The sequence below is a fragment of the Halictus rubicundus genome, chromosome 15 (assembly GCF_050948215.1).
Source record: "Halictus rubicundus isolate RS-2024b chromosome 15, iyHalRubi1_principal, whole genome shotgun sequence".
Taxonomy (NCBI): domain Eukaryota; kingdom Metazoa; phylum Arthropoda; class Insecta; order Hymenoptera; family Halictidae; genus Halictus; species Halictus rubicundus.
In genome coordinates, this window is record NC_135163.1 from 9,495,476 (window position 1) to 9,522,907 (window position 27,432).

Below are 27,432 nucleotides of genomic sequence, written 5' to 3' on the forward strand. Positions count from 1 at the left end.
GCAATTTCACTTCCTGGCAGACTCCTGTGAGCATCAGGAAGGATGTTTCCCTGCTCGCACATCCGCAATCAACCATGGCTGATGATGGCCGTGTACTGTCTAAATAGTTCCCTGTACTTTCTGGAAGAACCTGATAAGGAGTACCTGATAGTACCCAAGGCTATCTAGAGGTACCCAGAAATCGGTGGCAGTATCTAGGGCTACCTAGAAGTACCTAAAAGTTTGCGGTGGTACTGTGGGCTGTCTAGAGGTGCTTAGAAGTCTCTAGTAGTCCCTAGGGCTGCCCAGAAATACCCCTAGCGCCTATAATCCCTACTAGCGTGTAGAAGTGCTTGTGAGTATCTAGTGACACCTAAAAGTAGTTTAGTTACCAGTATTTGGAGGTACCTAACAGTGCCTAGTACTGTCTAGAAGTATCCAGGAGTGCCTAGAATTGCCTAGAAGTACCTAAGAGTGCCTGGTACTGCCTGCACAGTCCATAATCACCCACTAGTAGCTGTTAGCTACCGTCCGGTAACAAATGGTACAGTTCAGCATCGAGTATTATCTCTCAATAGTATCAAGTATCCCGGGGAATGATCAAAGCAGCATTTCAGCAAGCCGATCCCAATTACCTCATCTCCGATTCTCTATTACCGATCAGCTGATTCTTCCTACCCCTCGGAACGACTTAGGGTCGGTCCGAGATATTATAGAGGATCGCGATGAAGGGAGTTTCCCGGGTACATTCGGAGATCCTGCTGAATAACGCGGCGATTGGCGAGGAGCCTAACCAGCGACCTTCGGGCTCCCGGCGTCCTCGGAATTCTCGAGGACACCGACGACGGGAGCATGGTCGCACGTGTACAGCGCGGGCTCTCGCTCGTCCTCGGCCTCTCGCCCCTGCTTCGCTCATGCTCGCCGATGACCAGGAAGAAAATTAGAAATATCTGACCAGCAGGAACACGGGGGAACGTGCTTCCCGGTCGACTCGTGGCATTAGCGTTGCTCGTGTGTGTACCCGACTGGTCGCGGCAGCCGTCCTCACGTTCGGAAACCTCGAAGAGAAACAGAGAACGCGAACGAAGAAACAGCGGGACAGAGGGACATCCCGGCGGCCCTCTCCTATATACATTCGTACTCGCACGTGCGCCAGAACCGGCGATACCTTTTATTATTTTTCCTTCTCTCACTATTTTTTCCTCCTTTTCCCTTTACGCTGTCCGCCGTCGCGCGCCTACCCCCGTCGTGTTCGACGATCGTTCCTGCGGTTCGGCACCGCGGTATGATTTAATTAAACACGCCGGTGCCGGCGAAATTAGCAATTACCGGCGGCGGCGGCGGCGCCGACTGTTCGCCCAGTCGTCCTCTTCGGCTTCCATTCGTCGCGGGACGCTGCGATTTGCTCGCCAATTTGGAATCGCTGCCTCCTTCGATCCGGATTGTTTCCGCGTTTTTACTCCTGTCTTGAAACGATTCGAAGCGCTCCGAATTGCAGAAAATTAAGACAAACACACTCTCGATAAATTGGAAGAAAAATCCGTGACAAACACTGTGCCTCCGTGCAAAACGAAACGGTGTCGAGTGCTCTTCAAGAGTGGACCGTTTCGTCCGCGATTTCGTCCCCGATTACCGCCGAAACGATCGCGGCGGGGACCTCGGCTGCGGAACAAGAAGGAGCGGCTCATTTAGCGGCGGAGTTTATAATTACTCGTCAAACGCGGCCGCGACCGGGACTTTGGGGGGGGGGGAGGTGGCGTACGAGGTTCGGTGTTATTTTAAACGCGAACAAAGCCGCCGCTCGGATTTCCGCGGCTGCTACGGGTAATGAGTAGGATGAGTAGGATTTCCCGACCTGGAAATGACGGATCCATTGTTCGCGCGGGAGCGTCGGATACAACAAAACCCGGGGCCACTTTCGTCGGTGTCGTCGGCGCGGAACAACGATGGAAGGAGGGGAAAAAAAACAACCAACAAACGAAGAGCATGCGACAAAATGTACGCGGTAGAACAGAGGGGGCACGGCCTCGAGATTATAGGTATCGGATTCGACGGCGCGGCGCACCGAAAACGAGCCACGCTCACGGGATTTGCCGGCGTGATTGGACGCAAGAGAGGGAACCCCGATCGCTGACCTTCCCTCTCGAAAGAGTGATCGAGGTTATGCGGGATAATAACGGTCGTAAAAAATAATGGGGTCCGAGGTGAATCCTCGAACCGGCCGGGTAATACTCCGACGATCTAATGACACCGAATTTATGGGCCAGGTGCACCGATCCGCCGAGATTTTAGAGACGACCTGCGCCCGAGACGGCGCGAACACCGAATGAAGACGTATCAATGATTGGGAGCACCGAATAGCATCCTTCGCTCGTTAGTATCGACTCGGATTTTGTCCACTTGTGACGAAAATTGGCAGGCGATTTTCTTCTCTTTTTAGATTCGTGTCCGAGCTATAGCTAGCCTATAAAGAGGGTTTTGTGCAAAATTAGGCTGCAGATTTATAAGCTTTCAATGGAGGACTTTGTCAAAATTCGTTCTTCTGCCTGGCTGAACGGCGGTAATTGGTTTTTCGAGCTTCGTGAATTGTTCGTTGCAATAATTGCTTATTTTTAATCATTCTCTGGAGCAACAATAGTTGACAATAACATTTATTCGGGGAGCGCACAATGAATTCATTATTTCGTTGAATAGGTTTCAGCGAAATATCGCGTGTTTCATGTTTTATACCGAAAATATCAAGGTCCAAATGGTTTTTTGGTGAACAAATTGTTAATTTTGTTATTCCCCTTTGATTGAATAATAGATCCTTTATTTTGGAATTTTGGAACGGAAGTATGAAGCAAAGCGCGGTGAAACATCGCTATAGGATCCATCGACCATTTTCCCTCGCGTGCAAAGGTCAATTCCCGTCAAAGGCTGGCCGAGCAGAGATCGACCTAGACTTTCGAAAGAGATACTGGGGTCATTCCGGGTCGTGAGAAGCCGAAATATTAATGAGAGTTTCGGAAAAACGGGGAACGAGCGCGGCAGACAGCTGGTCGCCTAAGAGAAATGTTCCGGTGCGTGCCGGAAGATCCAGACTTCCAAAAAAATCGCTCACGAATTTATCTCTTCGCCGGAAGAAGACGCCGATAACTCGGTCGGTTGGAATCAAACCGATCCGGTCTTTATCCCGCTATCCCAAGCGACGAGAAAAACTCCCGGGGAAGTTGTATTTATTATAGCGGAGAAGGGGGAGCCACGCGTAATCCTTTCATAAATAACAAAGTATTTACGTAAGGTTTCCGGGAAGGTGAATGGGACGGCGCGTTTCAGATTATGGCTGGCAACCCGGGGTCACGACGACGACCCCCGCCCGCGTTCTTCCACCCTTCGACGGGTTCGTCTCCTTTCGTCCTTCGTGCTTCCTCCCCTCGCGACCACTTGTAAGGTACATTATGCGACGCTACACGTCCACGCATGCGAGACCTTTTACCGGGTTTACCGTGGCATAAAGCTCCCGTTCGAACGGCGGGCAGCTTCTTCAGCGATTCTGACGTGGGGAGCCCTCGCGAATTTCTGCGAAATTTCTGCGAAATTTGCCACGGCGATATTTACCCGTCCGTTTCCGCCATAAATAGAACCGTAATTCAAGCCTCACGTCGCGTTACCTTTATCGGTTATTGTTATTGCGCTGTCGCAGTTTTCAATACAAGTAACAGAGGGTCGATTAGCTGTTCGAAAGCCAAGGAAATTGGAATTCCTGCCAAAAAATGTTCACGGAATCGGTCAAATGTCATTCGAATAAATTGGCGACGCTAACGTGCCCGGAAGCGAGTCCTCCGTTCCCAAGCCGCGAACAAAATTACATTTCTGAAGTTCCTATTAGGTCCGCGCTCCCATCAGCGCCGTGAACACCTCGTAACAATCATGGTCTGGCCCCGGCACCGAAGAATCCTCGACGCAGCGACAGCTCGATGTCTATTAGACCGGAGCGAGGCACGAGGTGCTCGTTTTCATAAACCCGCTATTCATCCCCGGGCACGAGGACTCCTCAATTAAGTCGGATCAGCGGGACCGGACGATCAACATATGGGTTCCCGCCTAGCTCCCCCGCGTCTTCTCTATCATGCAATTTCTCGGCGACCCAGTTCCTTGGCTCTCCGGGACGCTAATAGAGAGACAGACGAGAAGATCGGCCGCCGATTAAAACCGGGCGGAAGTGGAACCTGCGTGCGCGTTTCAGCTCGTGGCCAGCCGGACGAGAACACACTGCCGCGTCGCCTAACTTCGTCAGCCGAAATGTTAGGCCAGCGGAATGTCCTGCTCCGCGAGGATCCGAGCCCTCTTGCTTAACGAGTTAACAGTGTAAAATTAAAATTGCCACGAAATCAAGATTACGCGCCACGTTGATCTCGAAGAAGTGGGTCAAAAACAACGTAAAATAAAATTGACACGTGATTCGAATGAACGTAACAATGTTACCGCGAGATCGTCGACAGCATCAAGATGAAGCGACGCGTCTTACATACCTGCGGATCGTCGGTGACGATCGTCGCAGCCAGCTGCAGTGGATCGTTATCGTCATCGTCAACGAAAGAATCTAGGACCTACATAGGGCTGGAACATCCGTGTAGGATTCTCGAAATTACGACGCCGACCGATCCAGCTTCCGGCCGCGAATTCCCGACGGGCTCCGTCGCGAGATCGATAGACCCATAAACGGTAACGCTGCGGTGGATTAAAAGCTCGTTTGCCAGGGTACTATGGGAACAGGTCCGGGGCTAACGCAGTCCTCGAGAGTCGTTCCAGAGAATCCGTAAGAGGATAGAGTGAGAGAGAGAGAGAGAGAGAGAGAGAGAGAGAGAGAGAGAGAGAGAGAGAGAGAGAGAGAGAGAGAGAGAGAGAGAGAGAGGAGAAGAGGAGAGTGCGCGCGCGAAGGTGACGATACCGGCGGCGAAGCAGAAAGGCAGCCAGGACTCAAGCTGAGAGCATAATGAGCGGCCGGCGAGTAATGAAGACCGCTCAATCCGCTCTCGGTGCCGCGCGCTGTCTCCCCAAAGAACGTACCCTGGCTGGCTTCCCTCGATCCCGCCCGCTAATCCGTTTAATCTCGAGGTAATTAATGACTATAACACCTCTAAGGGGCTAGACCACCTTGGACGGGCCAAAAATAATATCTGGCGCCTACAGAATTTTTTCCCCCGCCGGAATATGGAAGACTCTGGCGGCGGAAACTGGAGGTTCATTATGCGGACATCGCGCGGAGCGTTATTAATTAGAACGACGAGGAAAGTTGATATTCTACTGCTTGAATTATCTGTGGCGGTGGTAGCCAGGTCCGGAATTCTTTTCTCTGGGAAAACAGAAGGACCGAATTGAACATTTCTGATTGCACAGCATTGTTGGTTATCGGATCGAGAGCTGTCCCAGTTTGTCCGCCGGATGTCGGACGAGAGGATAACAGACTGTCGTCATCCTGGATGTCGGTGTTCCAGGTGTTTTGCACGCTTTCTCCGCGTGAAAGGGACTTGAATGGAGGCCCGGCTGGAAGCTGTTGGTTTCGCTGCGTTTGCACAGGATTTTCGAGAGCATCGGCTTTAACCGCGCGTAGGGCCGCGTTTGCATCGGTGTATTGGGACACGCTTGTACGACCCTGTACTAAACGCGGGTACGTTGTTCGAGCAGACTTTGCGATGAATTTCGGTGTATGCAAATAAGGCGCCGGGCCGCGAGATACCTGAGCCCACCGGGTACCTCGAAGCCCTACGGGAGTAGCATGATCGCGATCCTCGGTCCCCGAAGCCGTTTATTACCCGAACTTCGAAGGTGTGACGCTCTCTCGTATGCATTAAACCGCGATAGCGATCGCTTTCGGGCGGATAACGCGCGCGATCGGTCTCTCTCTGTCCTCGTTTTTAAACTCCCGGACCGAGAGCCGATCCCTCTGTCTCGCCTCCTCTGTCTCTTTCTCGGTTATCAAAATGCAAATCGAAAAAGCGTCGAGGACACGGCAGTGCACGCGGATACGTATCGTGTCCCTCTCCCCCTACAAGTAACGGTGGTTTTCAGGGGATTGGGACGCGGCGGTAAAGCCGGGCGCAATATGCGGCCATCGACTTAATACGAATCGGGGAGACCCGCAAGATGGTGACAAGAGGAAAAAATTTAGAACGCACCCATTACACCCCGGCCCTGTAATATTTCAACGATCCGTTCCGCGAATATTGTCGCAGATTTTCGCCGGTCCCATTCATTACGCCAATTGCAATCCAGAAGTTTAAGCAGTTTGCGGAGTTTGTGAGAAAAATTCTCTATATTTTGTCTAGATCCCGCTGCCACTCATGAAACAGAGAAACACAAGACGTTTGTACGTAAACTTGTGAGATATTAAACAGTACACAATATGACACGGCTGTACGATAACACGAATAGGCGAGATTCATCAAGATTTAAAAATATCGCCGTTAAATCTAGCCTTGGGGCACTAGCTGCCGACGTAAATCTCTTAAAACAAACAAAAGACAGAAACGAAGACACTAGAACCAACATTTATGCTCACAGATTAACGAATAAGATAGGAAGATAAATGACAACGTAAATAGGTCAGAGTCTAGCCAGTAATTAAATCTAGCCTTCGGACTTAACAACCTGTCTGAAACGTTGCGCAAATCTTTCCTACAAAATCACACGAGAAAATAGTCGCAATACCAGACACTGAATTTGTTGCGTAAACAATATTTCCAAAAAATTAATATATTTGTAATTTCACTCTTACTTCATGAAGGATCCTCCTCCATTAGCTCCTCTAAACCTGCTTCTTCAACGAAATCACAGAAGACGAGGTTCTAATCACAGACGCAAAATCCGAGGGCAGAGGTCAGTAGGGCCGGGAGGCCCAAGCCGAAAGTGGAGTGTTCTGCCGGCGTGTTGACCGAGTTATTTATAAACGGAGCCAATATACACGGAAAAAAGGATACAACGTTCCGAGAGGAGTTAAGCCGAGGGGCACGCACTCGGCTCGAGAGACAGAGAGCGGTGGGACCGGGGCCCGAAGATGGGGCCCCGGCATACCTGACCTCCAATTATCCCCGCATCTCAGCCAACTGTTGGACGGTCCGCCTCCCCACCATCGTTTTTCGGCCTTGGCAGGGGCCACCGCGGCGCAGCAGAGATAATTCAGATATCATCCCTTCGATCCTCGCTTGGGATCGAGACCCGTCTCGGATCGAGAGGGTGCCTGGGGGGCTCGCGTGCCAACTGACGTCTCCCAAAGCGGTCCAGATTATAAACTGGCCGATCGAGCGACCAACCCCTGGAAAGAAACAAGGACGCCAGACGCGGGGGAACGCCAGGTGGCTATGGATAGAGAGAGAGGGAGAGAGAGAGAGAGAGACGAGGATAGGAGGCGTGAGAGTGGACACGGCCGAGAGATAGAGAGGTTTTCGAAGTGAAACAGGGAATTTCGAGGCGGACAGGAGAGGCGAAAGAGAGATAAGCCTCCGGAGCAGGAGAGTTCTCTTTTTCCTCTTTCTCTCTCTCTCTCTCTCTCTCTCTCTCTCTCTCTCTCTCTCTGTCTACCTCTCTTGGGAGACTCGCAGCACGTCGAGCACCGGTGCCACGCCGGGGGATTAAAGCGTTTAAGAGCGCCGATTCCGCTCACGACGAGGCGAGAAGCCTCGCGCGGTACCCGGGATCGGTCTTCTGGGATTTCTCGTCTCGTGCGTGCCAGCCGATGTCCTCGATCGTCCTACGAACAGCAGAACTAGCTGCGAGCACCGAGTGGACGTCGGGCTTCTTCACGGCCGATTGAACCGCGACGAGGAGCTTCGCCGAGATTTCGACGATCGCGTGTACATACCTTCTTCTCGAGATGCTCGACGACCTGGCCACCACCTACTCCACCTCGAAGAGAATCCACGGGATTCGGACACGGAGAAGTGGACGCCAAGGGTTCGCCACTTTAACACAGTGCTCGTTCAGAGAAGAGAAGATCAGATACATTTTTTAACTGACATTGTCTATCTAAAACAAATTCCCGAAGATGTCCCTGTTTTCCAAACCCGATGAATTGATTTCTTACGCTCTAAGGTCTACAGGCAATTCAATTTTGATTTTTCCATGGGGAACAAATTTGTGAGCATCGCCGAAATATCGAGCAAAGCGTCTGCTAAAGTCGTGCAACGAAATGTTTCCTAGTTTCAGCGTAAAAAAATCGCAAAGTCAATCCTCTGTTAACTGATGAAATGCATAAACCGAGTTGCATTTTTAGAGCGCCTTCACTCGAGGGTGAAAGTTTCGGCGTAGCGTTTCTCGAGCGGCCTAAAGTTGCGAATCCTTCTTTTTAATCGCGGTGTTGTACCGGGCGGAAGAGCACATTTCCGCACTGCGTAAACGTCGATCAACGGGGAACTCGTTTAAACGAGAATTTAGTGGTTTGTTAACTTTCTAAATAACGCGTGCCAGACGTTGAGCGGGAACCGGGGGTGGTTTGGCGAGCGCAGTGGCGTAGGCGGAGGCGGAGGCGGCGGTGGCAGGCGTGTAAGAACGATGGTCCAATTAAGGATGTGCTGCCGGTTACTTTCGGTTAATCCGCGAGGAGTGGGATCCCCGGGGAGCTACGGAACTCTCAACTTCTAGAAAACTTCCGAGTTTCATCGGCCCCGCGGAACTCTTCCGTTTCTACGGCTCCGGGGCCACGAATTATCCAGACCGTTTCCGCGTGTGTACTCTGCGAATATTTTCGCTACGTTCCACGGTGTTTAATTAAACGTTCCCGCCATTAATTGTTCCCGCGTCGATCTTCGATCCGCCGTCCCTGCCCGCCCGAGCTCCGGGCTACATTTATTTAAATTTATCTCCGCCGAGAAACAGAACCATCGCTTACCTCGACGAATCTTATCGGACACCGCACCCTGTCCATATATTTTCATTGTTCAAAACGCGGATGTTATAAAATATAAAAGCTCTTGATTTGGAAAATGTGACAGAAATTTTTGTAATCGTCCAACAGGTCTTCCTTTGGCGAGATTTCTTATAGTTCTGGGTAGAGAAAAAAATCTGAAATAATTCTAAGGCAGCCACTAAAGGCTCTAATTAAACCGTGCAGCAATAAAGACGAGAATTCAACGAAAGGTTCCGAAGAAGCAGGAATTTGTGCGAAACTTGACCCAGTACGCTGACAAAGGATTAATTCTTGCCAGAAGGTCGCAGATTTGTATTGTCCAGCCGCTGGACGTCACAGGGGAGGGGGTTCGGGGTGGTGCGTTTCCACCAATTTTCCCGGGAGCTGTGTCGAATGGTCGCGCTTCTTGCACGGTCGACCGTCGATTAGGCCACCGGTAACAGCGTATCCATGACGAACCTCTGCGAGGTCGATCGGGTACAGAAGTGTTGCCCACCCGAGGAGTCGAAGCGAGCGTGTCGAACCCGCGGGCATCTTGCGTACCCGCGATTTCCGCCTGTCTCGGAATCCGGTCGCATTGTTCTCGCTCGGCTGGCACCCCGCCGCGGTACTGATCGCGTCCTGAAAGCTCTCCAAGACGTCCCCGGGGTCTCCGGCCGATGGATTTATGAATTTACGGTCACCCCGGTCCGCGGGGGGCTAATTGGTGGCAGCGTGAAGCGGACTGCCTTCGTCCAGGTCTCGAAGCAGAACGAAAGCGGATCCTTGCACTCGTGCACGCGCGCGCGCATTCTCCGCTCCCTTTCTCGTGCGTCCCGTGAAAAACCAACGATCCCGATCATCGTCGTAATTTCCTAGCCGTCGTTGAGACCCGGCCCCCGATACTCTGCACACCTGAGACCCACGGGGATCATCGTAAACCCGTAACGACTCGTGATTATCATTCATTAAATATTTCCATTCGGAACTGTGCCGCCGTCGGGCTCGATCGGCCGGCCCGAGGCGCGTTTCTAATTGCTGGCCATGGTAGTTTCGTCTATTACACGTTGACCTATAAATTCCCTGCCGATTCCGTGAGAGAGAGAGAGAGAGAGAGAGAGCTAATGGATTTTATTTTTAATGGAATTGAATTATGGGCAGGAGTTCGCTGTTCCGGGGCTATTTTGGCGACTCTCGACTACACTTGATTTATAACGACAAAATGATTACCATTCATGGTGGAAAGGATACCGCTCGGTTTTGGTCAATTAAACAATCCTCTGTTCAGGAAGTGGGTTTTTTATTTAATTATACGTCTGTGCTACGAGCCTTCAGAATTTCATCGATAAAGCGGTATTGTAGACAAGTCGGGCCACCGATTTCTCAAGTTTTCATAAAATTAATATTTCGCGAAATATGCGGGCATTGTTGTGCTTTCGGAAGAGTATTCTTCGCTGGAAGAATTGTAAAAAAAATTTTTTTTTCGAGAAGAGGTTATATGAAACAGATTAAACTTTTTCGCAAACTTCCCAGTAGCGAATTGAAGGGCGACGAGTACACGAATTCAAGGGCACGGGAAACGGGTTTGCGTTTAGAATCGGCGATCCCGGTCAACAAAGGCGATCGAATGGCAAGAGTTAGCAAACATCCGAGGCGAGTTGCGAGTCAACCCAGTCCACAGAACGGAGCTTGATAAATCACCGTCGGAAAGAACCGCGGCCGCGAACCTCGAATTAGCATCGATTTCGTTGGACGGATGGTTCGCTCGAAGGGAAGCCTTTCGTCGGATCGTAGCCCGGTTGTAATTTATGCGCTCGGAATTAAAAGGAGCCGGGGTACCGTTAAACGGGGATCGATAACGAGTTATGTACACGTTGTCCCGTCGATCGACGGACAACGCCACACGGGTCTTCTACGCGTCGGTAATAAAAGTGGTAAAAGCTGTGCCGTGTTTTACCCGTACGCTTCGGGAGAACCGGTACCCGGGTCTCGAGCTCTCTTCGTGTACAGAAAACTCGGAGAAAAAAAGAAAAAAGAGAGAAGAAGGCGGTCGGACCTTTTCTAGGTTGCAACGCCTAGAATTTACATGTCGAGATAAGCTAATGAGACGTCTAACGGTTGGAACTGAACACGCCAGAAGTCTCCATTTCACGAAACTCCCGGCCGTTCGAGCGGCGATAACGACGCCCGTCGAAAACCGACGTTATCGGCCATTCCCGACCACTTTTTTGCTTATTCACCTGCCCCCGGGGCGGCTTTTAAACTCACCTGATGCGAAAACGCCTTCTCTAAACGGCCGATCGAGATTCCGGGCCCCCGGCGAAATTAATCGAACGATTCGACCCTGGAAATTGATTTCCCGCGGTTCTTATGTCGTCGAGTTTCGTACCGTCTCCGAATACAGTGATTTCTCCGTATATGTCGCCGAAGTCTGGATGATAAACGTCGCGAGGTACATATACCCCGTGAAGGTCCGCGAAGCTCTAGAGGCAATTCTACGGGAAGATCGAATGTTTTAGAGATGACCGCAAAGTAAAAAGCACCTAAGTCTCCTCGGTCCCTCATTTATCATTAACTTGACGAGTCCTCGCACGCTCTTACTCTTTCATCGACTACTTTGCCGCGGCACAAAATATCATTGCGCCATGAAAACAAACTTCCTGAACGGCGTTTACGATGTAAACGTTGCTTCCGTAACTTCGATATTTACAATTCATCAGGAGGTAAATAAACGTTTCCATGCGGTCTCGTCTTCACAATAATTACAACGGCGGAAAGATCGAAACGCGCCTCTGCTTTTATTCGCCGGTCGTTGACAACTACAGAACACACCGAATGTAAAATATTGATCTCACGTGTGAAAATTTAACGCAAACAATATAGATCGACTCCAAATTAATCATATTGAAATTGATGATTTCGTACGCGATTTGTATACGTTCGACATTATTTTTGAATTTGGTAATTTAATCGAGGAAAACGACGTGACTAATTCGCGAGCATAAAGGAACTCGGTATTATGATTTATGCGCACCTGCTTTGCAAATATAGAATGCGGTTTTAAAAACTCCGATCACTTTGATAAATGCAAATTTTACGGAACTTTTAGTTGAACAGGACTATTTGTTCAATGTAAAATTCAAAAAGCACCGTTTGCAATGCGTTACGTCAAATCAAACCGTGCGAAAGGGAATTGGATTTTTTATCGAAACATGAAAAATAAAAATGTTAAAAATTCCGTATAGGAACGCGATTGGTCGAATTACGAAAAAGAGTATTTTTTTCAATTTTTTAACGGTACGATAAAGGGGAGCTTGTTTTGCATGGAACCGTCAATAAAAGTGCATTGACAACTTGAAATGTCACTCTGTGCCATTAAAAAATCTTTACAAATCAGACACAAAAATTCAAACATAAAAATTCAGACATCAAAATGAAATATAATATAGCGTATGCTTACCTAGGTAGCCATCCTAGGCATCCTGGAAAATGATGATTTTGCCTTGCCCAAAGCTGGTATCGATCGCGTTTCTCGCCAAGAAAGATGTACATGGAGATGTCGACGGTTCCGAAAGAAATCGGCCGATGCAGACGAGACAGTGTCGATCTATGAATGCTGCGTGGATCCATGACGGTCGGATGAACCACCAGCGCGTTCAAACATTGCGTCTGCGCCTGGTTGGCGAGGCCCAGCTGATTTATGGTCCAAAAAGAAATTACGAACGTAGGTGGACGATGATTTATCGTCCGGGAATAAATTGCTTATACCTATGCCTGGCAGGGGTCGTCAATCCGCGGCGGACGGCGCGCGAAGGTAGCCGGGAGGAGGAGACAGCTCACGATATCCCCGATAAACCTCGACCGGGAAAAATCTGGCGGATTTACAAACAGCCGCGAGGACGTCGCCGGAGGATATTCGTGCAGCCGGGACGGTAATACGAGGCTGGATAGAGTGACGCGCGACTCAACGGGACGGCCGGGCCGTTTCATTGGGTTGCAAAATTCACCATTTTCCGTCAATTACGGTAGCCCGGGGAACGATATGTAATTGAGCGTGGGCGGTCCCGGATGTTGACAGAGTATTTTCACGAACATCCTCTGTCGAATCGTGGAGCCGCGGTACACGTTCCTCGAGATCGTTCGTTTAGTCGCCGTGACAATTTCGAACGGGACCATGAAACGCACTCCCCGCTAATGAAAATTTGTCATTTCCCGTCTATTAGCGTATCTATTACCGCAACCGGGTACGGGCCGCGCGCGCGGTAGCTACATCTGCAATATCGTTGCTCGTGTTTGCGCACGGTCTAACCAGTCGCGTCACGATTGCCTGCGGATCTCTCAGACACGCCGAAGAGAGAGAGAGAGAGAGAGAGAGAAAGAGAACGACCCTCGTATCCGCCACCTGGTGTACGATTTGCGACCAGCATCCGATCGTTAACCGACTTCTGCGTTCCCCAGGATTAATCCCGAAAGACGACCGAATAAGCTGGGCCCCGCCGGAGCGCGTCTTCATCCCCTAATTAGATCCCGATTAAATCCTACGCGGACGCCGAGTTCATCGCGGGCTTACCCGTTCCCAGACGCCGTTTCTAGAATACCTGAGACCTTGGCAGAACGTACTATACCTTGGATCCGCGGTCCACCGGCAGCTGATCGTGGCGTCTGCGGCGAAGTTCCATCCCGGCGTCTATGGGGCGAGGAGAGGTACAGGCAAATCCTAGCTGATATTGTTTGCTGAGCTGCGTTTAATAGTTCTTCTGTTGATCTTCGCCGCGAGAATCGGGCTTGGCGCGGGATTTCGCGAGGAATCGGCACGACCTTCTCGCTGAACTCCGCGTTTAAGACTGTGACTCTCTGTCTTCGAATTTTCTGGATTACCGTTCACGCGGTTTCTCTATAAGTTAATCCTGTTGTGGTGCTCGGTGGACCTTTGAAACATCGGGGGACTCGGAACATTTTTTTTTTTTATTGCATCGTATTCTATTCCTCAGCCAGATGGTGTTCATCGAGGGTCCCATTGACAAAGCCTTCAGAAATGATTATTCCTTGAAATACATTGAAAGTATAATGAAATAAAATCAGTGTTTCGAAGGTGAACACATGTAATAATGTGATTGCATCGACATTGACCCGGCGTCGTCCATGTGCGGTCTCATAATAGCGGGGATAAAGGAAAGGTGATTTATGGTCTATTCTTTTCTTTATATCCATAAAGATGGCGCTGAAGAGCCTGAGCTCTATCTGCCCAATAGAAAAACGGTCCTTATGTAGTATTGTTGATCTAAATCTAATTACTTATATATTATAGATGAAAATACTTGTGCTCTATTCTTCATCTTCCTTCTGTAGAGGTATGTTTAGATTGTTCTGTCTATTTGTAATAAAAATATTGCTATAAAGGAAAGGTGTGCGACGTAAACATTGACCCGCAGGTGTATTTCGACCGCCGGTCGGTTTCGCGTGTCTTCCGGAAATTACTGGAAGTTTGTCGCGGCGTTTATTGGTCGGCGTTATCGAGCGACAAGCGCCTCGGCTAAGTGCACGCATCCTCCGGCCGAGGAAGGTATCGCGGGCACAGCACCATCGTGGCCCCGATTACGAGATCGCGGACCGAGAGGAGGGATCGATGGTGGCCGCCGGAGCCGCGAGCTTTTAAATAAACATGAGAGACCGGTCGTCGAAAAGTCACGAGCCTTGTCCGTGGAGTTTCGACCGCGAGCCGGGGGCCCGAGGATCGAGAGCCCCGGGGATCGCGCGAGATCGTGTAAAGACGATAACGGGGACACCGATAAGATTAAACGGCGCGGTTACAAAGAGCCGAGCGTGTCCGTTGCGCCTTGTCCCCGGGCGCTGCCACGATTCTCCCTGACAGTGTTCGATCTTCAAAGGCGGCGGCCCGGGACCCTGTCCATCGGTCAACGAAAGTTAGTGGCGACGACACCGACGCGAGTACCAGCGAACCGTTGCATTAAAATATCGGTACTGTAAACACGACCAGCGCGTGTCCCTTCTTCCCGGGTCGAGACAATAAAATTGGTATTAATGGACCCACGGGACGGACGCTCGCGCGTTAATTCGAGCCAAGTCATTTTCGGCGCGGCCCCTTTAACCCGTTAAGGGCGACCATCACCGACGGCCACCAGCTGGCGACCACTGTCTTCTCACAGCTCGTTCCCAGCCGGGCTCTTTAGAACTTCTTCGAATCTAAATGAGCCGATTCCTTTTACGCATTTTTCTCCGCCTTGCGGTTAACTATCGTGCGAAGTGTCTCTGCGCGTTCGCACTCGTCTCCCTTCTTTTTATTCATCACTTTGTCCATGAAAATGATGCAGGGCTCTGACGCCCTTTTCCCCGAGAATGCAGGGAGTGGTTTCCGAGCCGGTGCGTTGATCGAAGCGATCAAAGCCGGAATCAACGCGCCGGTTAAGAGTTTTAAACGCGAGCAAATATGGCTACGGAGCGGCCAGGCCCTGTCCGTGGATCCTATCCGCGCGGCGGGAGGATTGCGCAGACTGTTTGCCAGGGATGATGCATCGTTCGACAAACACCGGTAATCTTCGTCGGGTTTTCGGGCGTCAGAAGTTTGTTTAACCTTTCAGAAAAACACGCGGGAGATAGCCGGTGTATCTAGCCGGGCAAATAGACCGGGGAACTTGTCGTATCTCCGCGGAGGAACGGCACTTCGGGAATAAAACGCGCGATAACCGGCCAAGAATTGTAAAGTTCATCGCTCCTCCATCGCTAATACCCACCGTCGATATTACAAGCTAAACAAGCCGAACAACTAAACCGCGTCCTCGAAGAATAGGGTCCAGGTATGCGCGCCTGTCGGACCCCTGAAAATCTAAGGATCTAGGACTTAGGAGCTGGGATTCCTTTAACCTTTATGTGCTCACCTGTCCGCAAACACACTCGGATACAAATTCCAAATGTTTGCGCGTTTCCTGTCCGAGTCGCGGGAAATCCTTTTGTGCCTGTGTTATTTGAACCGTTCCCTGCCAAAACAGGTTGGGGACTGTTTAGTTTGTCCACCAGAAAACGACGAAAGTATCAAGTACTTCGGTTGTGCTCTAATACTTTCGAGACGATTGTTCGAACAAAAAATCTTTTTCGCGACGTAGGTCTTCGGAGAAGGGAGACCTGGAATCCGAAGGGTGGGTCTGCGAGGAGGAAGTCGAAGTGTCCACCGCGACCCGAGCCGAAGTCCAAACAGCACGGCCGTATCGAGGACGCTCCGAGTCCCCGGTCGCCGCGGCCACTTTCTCACGGAATGCATTAACGCCTTTCCGTCTCGGTGCCGTCGACGAGGATCCACTCGGCGCCGCGACAACCTCCCGGAGGATGTTTAGCAAACACTCGGAAAATTCGCTGCATCACCTTTCGGGTCGGCGTTCGGCAAACAAGCCGCGCGCTTGGAGCGCTTCCAGAAAAGCTGTCGCCGGTAGGCGCCGGCGTCCGTCGACGAATAATCTGCGCGCGATCGCGTTTCTCTCAACCCCTCGGTTTTTTTTTTGTCCAGTCTTTTATATTCGACGTTCGGCTCGATATCGCGGGTAATACAATATAACCGTCGATGGACCGCGTTTTCGAACCGGGAACCTGTTCCTGCGGGTGCCTCGCCGGGCCTCGTTTGAAGTTCGCCGACGCGCGCCTCCCCTCGCGATCTAAACGATTCGGACGCGGACCAAGAGGATTTCTAAATACTCGTTTCGCGGTATTTGCGGATATCCGCCGGTAGTCCAGGCTCCGGGTCTCGAAATACCGTGGCCTGGAAGCGGCGCGCTTGGAAAAGGGCGCCAGAAGGGTTTCGGAACGGGGGTGCGACCAGAGAGAGAGACGGTGACTCGGAAGAGAGAGGAGAGAGAGGGTGATGGTTTGGAAGGGAGGAGGGAACAAGCGACGGGACCTTCTCTCACGGGGCGCCTGCAATCCGATCCTCAAAGCCCATCGGGTAAATACACCCACGCTGCCAGGCGGGGGAAGGAACGTTTAATTAATTCCATCCAGTGCGCCGCTACGGCTGTAGAACATAGCCGGCAATTCCGACTGCATTTTCGCGATGCGTGCGCCTTGTTGCGTTTACGCGCGTAGGAGTGCGTCGCTACGGCTAAGTGTTTGCCCAGTGGCACAAAGCGGACCGCCGCGCCGCGCCGCGCCGCTCGTGGCTGCGCTCCGATCCGCGGAAACGGTTCATATTCGAGATGATTGACCGAGTGCGCTGCGTCCTGCTCGCTCTCGTGCGACCGATCGACCAGCAAGACGACGAAACCTGCCGACTATCTTTGCCATTGTCCACGCACAGGCATCGATATTGGCTAGTCCGGTTTGCAAATGTTTGTCGAACCTGCTTTTCATTGGAAACGGTTCCTCAGATCTGCCTCGCGGCCATTTGCACGGAGAAAGTTAGCACAGTTACTAAATCACAATTTTCAGTCGAATTCGACCACTCTGCAACTCTGATCAAATTTCTCTTGTGAGAATTTACCACAATGAAAAATCCGTTTGGAAAAGTCGCTACGGGGCGCCACCTGTCAGTTCAGTGGAACTCGTTAGCCTGGCTAAAGGTGTCCATTATCTTCTCTATCTGAAAAATCTGAGAAGATTACGATGCAAGGTTAAGATTGCGTTTTATACGGGATCAGAGTTTTCTATTCTCTAAGTTTTATTGTAGAGCCGCACCGTTTAGGAAAGAATCGGTCGCGTAACAGTCTATCGCGTGTCCGCGGACCACCTGTAATCAGATTACAGTCCCAGTTCCCGTATCTGGTCGCTGGCAATCGCGGGACCGCACAGCTAGCACTCGCGACCCATATCCCACCCACGAGTTCCGTTGCTTTTTCACGCTGCGCAACGTTCCCGATCTCGTCGCGACGATAAAGAGATGGATGTTCCGTTACGTACCGCCGCCACGCTCTAATCCAGTTTCCCGGTGCACGCGCAACGAGACCGGATAACAGTCGACCGCATGTTCGCGCTGCGCGAAGCACGCGAGTCTTGAACATAATCGTGGCTCATTATTCTCCCGCTAATTTCCTCGGTAATTCTCGATCGGGCTCCCAATTGCAAAAGATAGTTCAGCCTGGAACACAGACGAACCTCGAACTACTGGAACAGGAAACCACTTCGAGAATTGCAATGACCGACACGTACACTCTACATCGGAACACTGTCATCGAGGATAATTGCAGTGCAACATTTATTTGTGTCAACAGGCTTTAAACGGTTCCGTTGCACAGAATCCCTACAAACTCTATCGCGAAAGCAGCTCCACAATTCTCGGGCTATCGATCGCTGTTTGAAAAGTCATACCAACAATGAGAGAAAGGGTGCGAACTTTGCCTGTCTCCCGAATCACTGTAGGAATAATAGACTGGATGCAAATCACAGTTGCACCCTCTTTTAGAAACTTTGATCCGAGACAACAAAGACGAGCGTCACTATTTTATAAGCTGTCTCCTAAATTCTTCAACTATCGATCGCTCTTTCAAAGGGGCGCCGAAGTAAAGGGCGCAAAGTTGTTTCCGGAATCGCAGCAGAAGTAACACACACCCCTGCGAGTCGATTGCCCCCTTCTTTGGCCTCTTTCATCGGAACAGACAGCTGCGAACGTCACTATTTCGCAAACCTGTTCCGACATCTCGAACATTCTCTTCGGCGAGTACCAAAGCAAAGGGTGCGAGCTTGTTCTCAAAATCACCGTCACAGCGACACGTCCCTTTGCCAATGACAATCGCACCCGTCACCAGGACCAACAGATACAGACATCGTCGTTTCGTAAAGTTGTTGTCTGCTCTCTTCGGAGAGGCCACCAGCGAGGGGTGGAAACTTATCAAGGAATTCCTGATCGAATGATGATTATCGATCGTGAAAAAAGCGCAGCAAGGGTGGAAGTTTATTTGTGACTGGCAGCGACAAAGTCGCAACCCCCGTTAAGCGGTCGGAACGGCAGAGACAACGGCAGCGAGCGTGACTTCTCGCGACGACTTTGTCTCTGGCATCCCCCGCGGAATTACCCCGTCACGGCGAGTCCTGTCATTCAAGCGACGTAGCATTGTGCCAGCCCGTCGACACGAAACACCCCGGGTAAGTCCTCCCCGGGACGTTGGAGGGCACCATGGTGCAGAGCGAGTCGTGGCCTCACCGAACCTGGCCATGTTCACTTTCTCTCTCTCTCTCTCTCTCTCTCTCGAATCTTTTTTCTGCCGATCCACCCGAGTCACCGTGTTCACGCTCTAAAAGGACGGTGTCGTCCTTTCCGGTTTCTCTCTCTAGCAGCACGCGTCCCCCACCCCTCGCCGTCTCTCTTTCTCTCGCCCCTCGTGAAAGAAGTCGGTGCTCGCACTGCTCGCACTGCTCGCGTATACCCACCGAAGAAAGGCGACTGCCGCGAGAGGGGTGGGGAACTCTAGCGCAGCGACCGGCGGAGAGAGGGGATGACTCGCGCGCGCGAGAGAGAGAGAGAGAGGGGGGGGGCAAGCTGGCAACGTGATAGAGAACCTAAGGGAGGGCGCTAGGTGGGGGTAGAGAGACGAAACGTAGCCTCGGAGCGGTCGGGCGAAAGCGGTGAGCAACAGTGTGCCGCGCGCCGCCGACAAGCGAGCGTTGTCACTTGGGTTTCTCGGGGGTGCGAACGACCGCGTGCCACCTTGTGTTCGAGGGACACGTCCTTCTCCGAGACAGTACGACGTTGTTCCCCGTGTCCTTCTGGATGTTCGTCCCGGGCCAGGCTTTGTTTTCGTGCAAGTGTTGCAGCGTTTCGAGATACACGCAGACACGCACGCACGCACGCGAAAATCGTAGTGGTTTCTCGAAACGGCTCTGTTCGCGACGGATCAGTGAGAGGTTTCCGCGGGGTGTAAACCGTGATAAGTGATCGAGAGTGTGCGATTACAAGTGCAACGACACGCGGCTCTCCGAGCAACCCCCTTTGGATTACCGTGCTCGTGAGACTACGTATGGCCCGATCTTCGCTCGTCGTCGAGATCCTCCGAGGGAGGATCGAGCGATAACACAAACGCGCACGTTTCGGTGAACGCAAGTTACCAGGATCCGTTTTATATAGAATATCGGTAGTTCTAACTGTGATACGTACGAGCGGTGTGCTTCGGGAGCGTCCGCGAGGGAAATGCGCTGCTAGCAGACACCAGGCAAGGTGTCGCCCGAATTCTTGAGGTAGGCGACTTTGCTAATTGTCTGCGAAATCTCCACGGTCTATAACGGGATCGCGCAATGTTTGCGCCGGAAATGGTGTCTTTGGAGTAGAGCCACCCTTTCAAGGGTAGAGTGGCTTTTTCGAGCGTCGAAGCTCTCGCCTGTGGGCTCGCTCGTCTTTTAATCGTACACGGCTAGACACCGTCGGGGCATTGTTCGACTACGGTGGCAACAAGGTACGTGTTTGCGCGGCGCCTTGTTGTGTCGACGATGACACCCCTCCGTCGTGCTATCTACTCTCAAAGTAACTTCGCAACGCCTTCTGCGCTCTATGCGCCGAGGGTCCGCAGTTACTTTTTAATCAGTTTGCTGGAGATAGGAGACATTGACCCCGCTCATCATTTCTCTCGTCGCACGCGGCTCCGAGACGAATCGGATCGTTTGGAAAAAATTTTCCTCGCCGATTGTTCGCTGATCGAGACGGCTTGGTAAATCATTTTTGTTTCGGAACGTAGTTCTGAGGTCTGAGAATTGGGTCGCTTTTCTACTTCCTAGGTAATTGTTCGAAGTATCTGCGAAGCGTCAGAATCGTAGGGTGATTTTCCGCGGTGGTGCGTTTTAATACTTTTAGCATTAAATCGCGATGCGGGGGCCGGATGAAAGTGGAAATTAGCGTGTGTGCGCCGCGGACACGTGGGGTCCGGATATATATCTCCTTTCGGCGCATGGTGTGCGCGCGGTCCCGCGAGATTTTTCCGCGAAAGAGGATTATCCTGGATACGATCCTGGAAACCGGCTGTTCCGCCGGATATGATTCCGATCGTAAAAGTGGAGAGTGACCCGGGCCCGGGTATCGATTTTGGATTTGCGCCGTCGGGATCGACTCGCCTCGAAAATCTGTGTCCGCGCGGAACAGCGAAATTCCTTTGTGGCCGTAGAAGTTTTTCCAGTGAATATTTCGAAAGGTATCGGCTCTCTCTCTCTCGGTATAAAAAGGAATAGTGTGTGCGTGTATGTGTGGTTGAACGCGAACGTCCCTCGAACCTGTCGCGGCGCAAGAGTCTTTTCGGTTGTGCTACGTCGCCGGATTCACGGTGCAGGGATTTTTCCGCGGTTAGCGTAATGCGATAGCTCGGCCGCGTCCGGATCCAATTCACCGGCGCGAGAAACGAGACCGGAGCGGAGACGAGAGGAATTCCGCGTGCGTCGCGTCGGGGAAACGTGGAACTTAACGCGGCTGGCAAACAAATAAAGCATCTCCGACGGGAATTGAAAAGAGTCTCGACGTCCTCTCTCTCTCTCTCTCTCTCTCTCTTTCTGTCTCTCTTTCTCGCTCGATTCTCTTTTCTCTCTCGCTATCTGTCTCTCTTCGTTCTCTCAGCTCGCGAGGATCGATACCGGCGGCGGGTCGCGAGAAGCGTCGCGAGATTAACGCGCCGGAATACACATGCAACCGCGGCTCCGTGTTTTTCTTTTCGCGAGTTATCGCCCGGCTTACCGAGGTTCGTTCACCTGTTGGATAATTTCCACCGAATCCCCGCGATGTTTACTCTCGATTGCCAGCGGTAATGGAGGATTTCCATCGCGGTAATTAAGAGTGCTTCTACCGGCCCGGATTGATCCGGAACACCAACGATCGACCAACGTGATTTCTTCCGACGGGAAATTGTACGCTGTTTGATAAACAGCGTTTCCAGCGATGTGTTACGTGTCTAGAATGTGAACGAACGCTCGCAGTTTTTTATTGACCACCGAAATTCGGCAGAGATATTAGTGGACTGCGAATTTTGTGCATTTGTAACGAACACGTGAGTAAGCGAAACGTGAAAGGCTGGAAATATAAAAGGGATTTAACACTAGGTTTACGGAGCACTGAAAATGATTATTTTACATTACTTTACAAAAATAACACGATTGCATCTATAAAAATTTGTGGCCATCTTTTTAATAATATATATCCAAAGAAATCAATTTGTTAAATAATTCCTCATGGACGCATCTTTACAATCTCAATATTCGTAAATTAAAAATATTAGAATCCGTCATTTTGACGGGTCCCGTAAATCTAGTGTTGAGAGTGTCGACATATTGTCGTTAATTTATTAAAGTTATTAAGGGAAGAGACAAATTTTTCTTTCGTTCAAATAAGCGATGGTGATGGTTTTGTATCCTTATCACAGTTTTCCTAGAGAGAAACGTGGACAGGCAATTATTCTTATTCTCGGTTTCCGTTTGCGAAATTGCGAGTTGAATGGCGTATCGCGCGATACTTCTCGCCTCGAGATAGTGCCGGATCGATTTAAAGAAGTTACCCCGGCGAGAGGACAACCGTCCCCCGTAGCGTCGCGGGGGGATGAAATTAGAAATAATCTGGAGACCACCGCGAACTCGGCAGCCCGGTGGCGAGCCCGGCGTGCACGCCTGTCACTGACAGTTATTAGAAACTTATGGCCGGAGAGTTTCCACGGTGAAAATTCGTGGTCCCGCGGTATAGTTCGTTTTCTGCTCGGGACGCGGCGGCCACCGTTTATTTTCACGGCGCTCGCTGAAACTACCCGAGCTGTTTATCCGTTTTTTTCCGTAGACGCGTCAAAGTAGCAATACCCTTTTCCCTCGTCGATACCGTCCGAAACTGTTTCGACGAAAAAAGAAAAAAAAAAAAGGAAAAACACAAAACAGGTGGGGAGCAAAAAAATAAAAGGAAAAATCGCGTTCAACGATTGATACTCGACGCTCTGGAACAATTTCGCCCGGCAAAGGTCGCGATCAAATACGAAGTTCGAATGACGAGGTGTTCCCGCCGGAGCTACTATTGTAGCCGAAACGAATCGGTCCGAGCTCGAATTTCCAAAATGGTTCGCTCTGAAGTGACAGGATCTGAAATTGACCGATCGAAAGGGCGGACCCGTTACGTTTTTATTGCAATGAAAATTTTATACCGTTCGACTCGAGCGAAGACTTTCACTCGGTGGCTCGAAATTCGCGACGCGATCGGTGTCGCGAATTATGGTTGATACGCGGTCGCCTTGGCTGCGCCCTTGGCAGTGAATAGTGCCCGGAAACGGCGACAGATGGAGGCACGTCGCGGACAGGGCTTCGCGAGAATCGACGCTGCGTTTCACTCCACGATTTCTCCTGTTGCCTATTTTCCTGGAATTCTACTGGACAAACATTAATCACCCTTTAATGAATTTCTAACGACGTACTGATTCAACGATATTGACAGGTTACTACATATTTCGCTGGCCTTCTGAAACTGGACGAAACTTGCTCGACAGAGTGCAAGTCTGCCTTCTAAAAATGGAGAAGCTCGTCTTAAAATGTTGTACTCGTAAACGTTGGTTATTTCGAATTATTCTTCTCCTTTCAGTTGCATTAACCCTTTGTACTCGAAGCTGTTTTAACTCCAAACGAAACATTTCTTTCGACCTAGAATATTGTCCTTCTATACATTTTTTTTTTTCATGTTATACATACGAAAATGGTGCAACTTAGTCGTACAATACCGAAATGTTCAGTAATTTATTAAATACAAATAAATTTAATAATGTGAAAAATATTTTGAATGATACAGCAATTTTTAGTGGTGCCTTAGAGTCACCACTCGATTGCTAAGGGTTAATAATATTATTTGTTAGCGTGGTTCCTGCCTGAATTTATATTTCAACCCATTCACCTCGCATGCAGTTTCAACAAAAGTTATAACATTGATACTGGTATTTCCTGTTTGAAATACTTCCATGAATTCCATCGAAATTTCGAACCCATTATAATACAGCTTTTTGCTATATATATTGACAGCCTCATTATTGCTTTGAAACAGCAACGATCGGGGGTCGTGGGTGGGTGAAACGCAACATCTAGAGCGACCCGACACCTGCCCCCGAATACCTGACTCTCGAAGTCGTTTCGGCGGCGCGGAGGGGAGGGTGTCGGTTTAATAAAGCACCGGTGAGAAACGTGGAACACGTGCGTGCAAAAGTTCTCCCGACGGAATACGCCGGGGGTGTAATGGCGGTACGGGGTGAGGGAGCGAAAGGAGGCAGGAAGAAAGTTACGTGGTTGCGTGGGCGAAGAGAAAGAGAGGGTGGGGGTGTGGGGAGCACAGGGCGGCGTTTTCGGCGACTCGCGTTACGTTCCCTTTCGTCGCGATATCCCTCCGGGCAAGTCGGTGTATACGATAGACGAGCGTTCCCCGACCGAAATTATTATACCGATCCACGGGAAATCGAGATACAAGGCCTGCAGCTCGCAATATCGGTAACGGGGCCAACGGGATTTAACGGGGCGGCGAAATTCCTCGCAAGTGGCTCCGGCGTATTCGCTCGTTCGCCCGGTAAACTGGGATATTGGAAAATAGAGTGAACTTATGTCAGAATGGGAACGGTTCCGCCCGTTACCGGGAACGGCCGAGGCTTTTCAACCCCTAAAGGCACCGACCCCTAAATTCGCCTAGCGAAACGCCGGCGAATTAAACGATCCTCGCGCGACGACGACGAGGGCAGGTTGCTGCTTCGCGTCTCGAGAAAACGAAACCGAGCGGCGTTGCTGTGTGCGAATGGCCCTCGTCAAATTGCGCTGCCCGCTGCCGGCGAGAAAGAGGGTACGAACTTTGTTTCTATAGTTCGAGAGTTTTGCGACAGTTTCGAAAACCCTGCACTCTCTCCTCTCTACCACCCCCTGTACCAGTCCCGGACCGGTTCAACTTTTGTTCGCCGCGGCGTCCAGCGATTGTCACTGTTCGTGACGAGAGTATCGATGTTGCCCGAGGGGGATGATCCTGCGAGATTGCCGGCTGTCATTCTAACCCCGATCGTTCCTCTGTCTCCTCCGTGTGTCTACAAACACTCTGTTCGTTGTATCATCGGGGGAATCGATGCCAACTCGTCACGGGACAAATATTTAGAGAGCACTCGGTCGCGCAACGGCGGCGACTGCGATTAATGCGTTTTATAAATTTGCCCGGGGACACACGTCGGCGCCCGATCGCGATCGATCGAAAATCGTTGCCGACTTTCCGGCTCGGTTCACCGTCTCCGGGGACCCGGGCAAATGTAATTGAAAGATCGCGTATCAATCATTTTTAGTGCCCCGGCGATCGGTCAACTGCCACGGAAAATACGGGCACGCGGTCCTCTAAAGTTCAACCCTTGAAATTTTCTACGGTGCCTCGGCGCTTTTCGTGCGCACTTTTGCGATACTAGAATCGTTCATAATCGAATGATCCGTTATCATCGTACACTGATTGCTGTGAGAGTTCTGCGGGGTAAATTGGAGACAAAAGTATTGATCGAAAGGTGTCCAAGACTCGCCAAAAAAGCCATCTCCTATCAAAAAATGTGACCTAGAACGAATTCTTTCGACGTAAAATCGATTTTTACCATTTGCGAACACCGGATCGTAAGTCGTAGGTAAAAACGCTTTCGTGGAACGTAAACAAAGAGTTTTATTCAGAAACACGCTAGCTCAAGGTTCTCGGAGAAAACATATCGAACGTTTGTTATGATAGAAAAGGTTTTGCGTCTATGATGTCTGTTGACATTGCACGGAAAGACGTTTGTGTTGACAATCTCGGGCTAACGTGCTTCTGAATAATAACAATTTGTTTACGTTCTGCGAACACGTTTTCACTTGCGATATCGAATGCTTGTAAACGATAAAAATCTATTCTAATCCCCTCGGTGAGCAATTTTCTCTTAAATCCGGGTTTCTCTTTGCTGGTTACAAGAAATCTCGTAGATTCGTCGCTATGACTTTTTTCATTTGAAATTATTAAGATTCCAAGGATGCTTGGATTAAAAATATAGCTAAAAATGTGGGTAGCACTCCCGTATTAAATCGATCGGCCGGTTTCGTCGAAAATCGCGCGGCCCGATAAGTCCGGGAGACATCGAAGTCAATCGAAGCGTGGTTCGTATCCGAAAATCCGTGTCAACGTTCGCTAAATCCTTGGGACACGCCGTTGCCCGGTAATTCCCGGGGACGAGCGGACAGTTACAAACGCAAGAATTAAACCACCGTTCGAACCTCGTCACTCTGACAAGCCCGTTTCGCTATTGGCTTTATTTACGACGCGTGTCCTCGCGGGTTCTCGATCGTTACGCCGGAAAATTATAGCGCGTGGGCGGCCCGCGTATTTTCCGATGCTCGCAGATTTACGGATCGTTAAGCCCCGCGAATTTACAGGTTTCTTAGCGGCCGCTGTGTTCGCGGCTTTATTATTATTCGACGCAAGCGACGCGCCCACGCGGTTCGAAACCTTGTCGAGCAAAACGTGTTCGAGATCGATTCGTGAATTGTCAAAAATCGCGACACGTGTCACGGCTAGAAATCGGTCTCCTAAACGATCCGTATGCGATACGATTTATTGTAGCACAACTCGGCAAGAATTGTCCCTCCTTAAAAATTGCCGGGATGAGTTGGGAATAGCAGTTTCGCCGATTGGTCGTCGCGGGGGTTGCGGGGACTTGGAGGGAAGCGGTTTTCCCGGGTGTGCGGCGGAAATGTTCTTTTTCTTCGGTGGAAAACGAACGAACGGGACGGTGAAGAGAGAGAGGTGGTAGAAAAAGTGCGTCAGACGGCACGCATCGGTCGCGGTGCAGCTCCGGGGGATCTTGGGAAATGTTACGAGCAGGAGATCACCCTCCGGAGAATATCGTCGGGCTCGAAGGTTATTTCTGGATCGCGAAAACTTTTAATAGCTTTCTGATAGCTTATTGGTCGGCCTTATAAATAATTTCATATCTCGCGTCCTATCGGCGGACTGTCTCCTCCTTTTTCTTCGACTCCCTAGCCACGTTCCACCCTCGCATTGTAGGTGGTGTCGGCCGGCGGACTCCCCGCGGAGGCCACCGTGCACGAAAGGTAGCAATAGGGACGGGAAAGTTTCTTCCATCCGGCAGGAATTATTACCATTATTATTTATTAGACCGGACAAACTGCGCGACATGTGGGAGTATCGACTGCAATCGTGGCGCGTCGAGAAAACAGTGAAATATATCGCTTGGCCACGACGCACTCCCGGAAAGAAGAAAGTTTCAACTTTGGTTTTTCCCACCCCTCACTTTGTACGATTAGTTGTACCATTAAACAAATTATCGATGCTTCGGGCAGAACGCTCGCCACTCCCATTGGCTGACTTCCAAACGACGCTTGTCGCTTTTACCATTCGTAGGTCTTTGTCGCGTTGCAAGGGCGCAATTTAACTTTGTCTTTGTGCATTCTACAATTGTTTTAAATCGCTTCGTTGTAGCTGATGTTAATTGGTTGCATTTTGATGTGGCTCGTGGCAATGCGGTCATCGCATCCGGTCGCGAATCGGGTGAAAAGGTCGTCGCACCTTCGTTAAGGGAAAAAAAATTTCTTGAACTTTATTGGGAGTTGCATCCGATTCCATATGAAGAGGGGAAGGTTATTGGACGTTCGAGTTATTTAAA

General features: G+C 50.5%; 1 protein-coding gene across 4 annotated transcripts in view; it reads left to right on the top strand.

Annotated features, from left to right (window-relative positions):
• The window catches only part of Pxb (putative Hedgehog signaling attenuator pxb), a 300,094-nt gene that overhangs the window by 194,989 nt on the left and 77,673 nt on the right, over nucleotides 1-27,432 (top strand). The window contains exon 1 of one of the 4 annotated variants that reach the window (XM_076800774.1): nucleotides 19,659-20,017. The exons of the other annotated variants lie outside the window; for them this stretch is intronic. The gene's annotated coding sequence lies outside the window, so the exon portion shown is untranslated. Of the gene's footprint in view, nucleotides 1-19,658; nucleotides 20,018-27,432 lie in introns of those variants that run through there. 4 annotated transcript variants of the gene reach the window in all.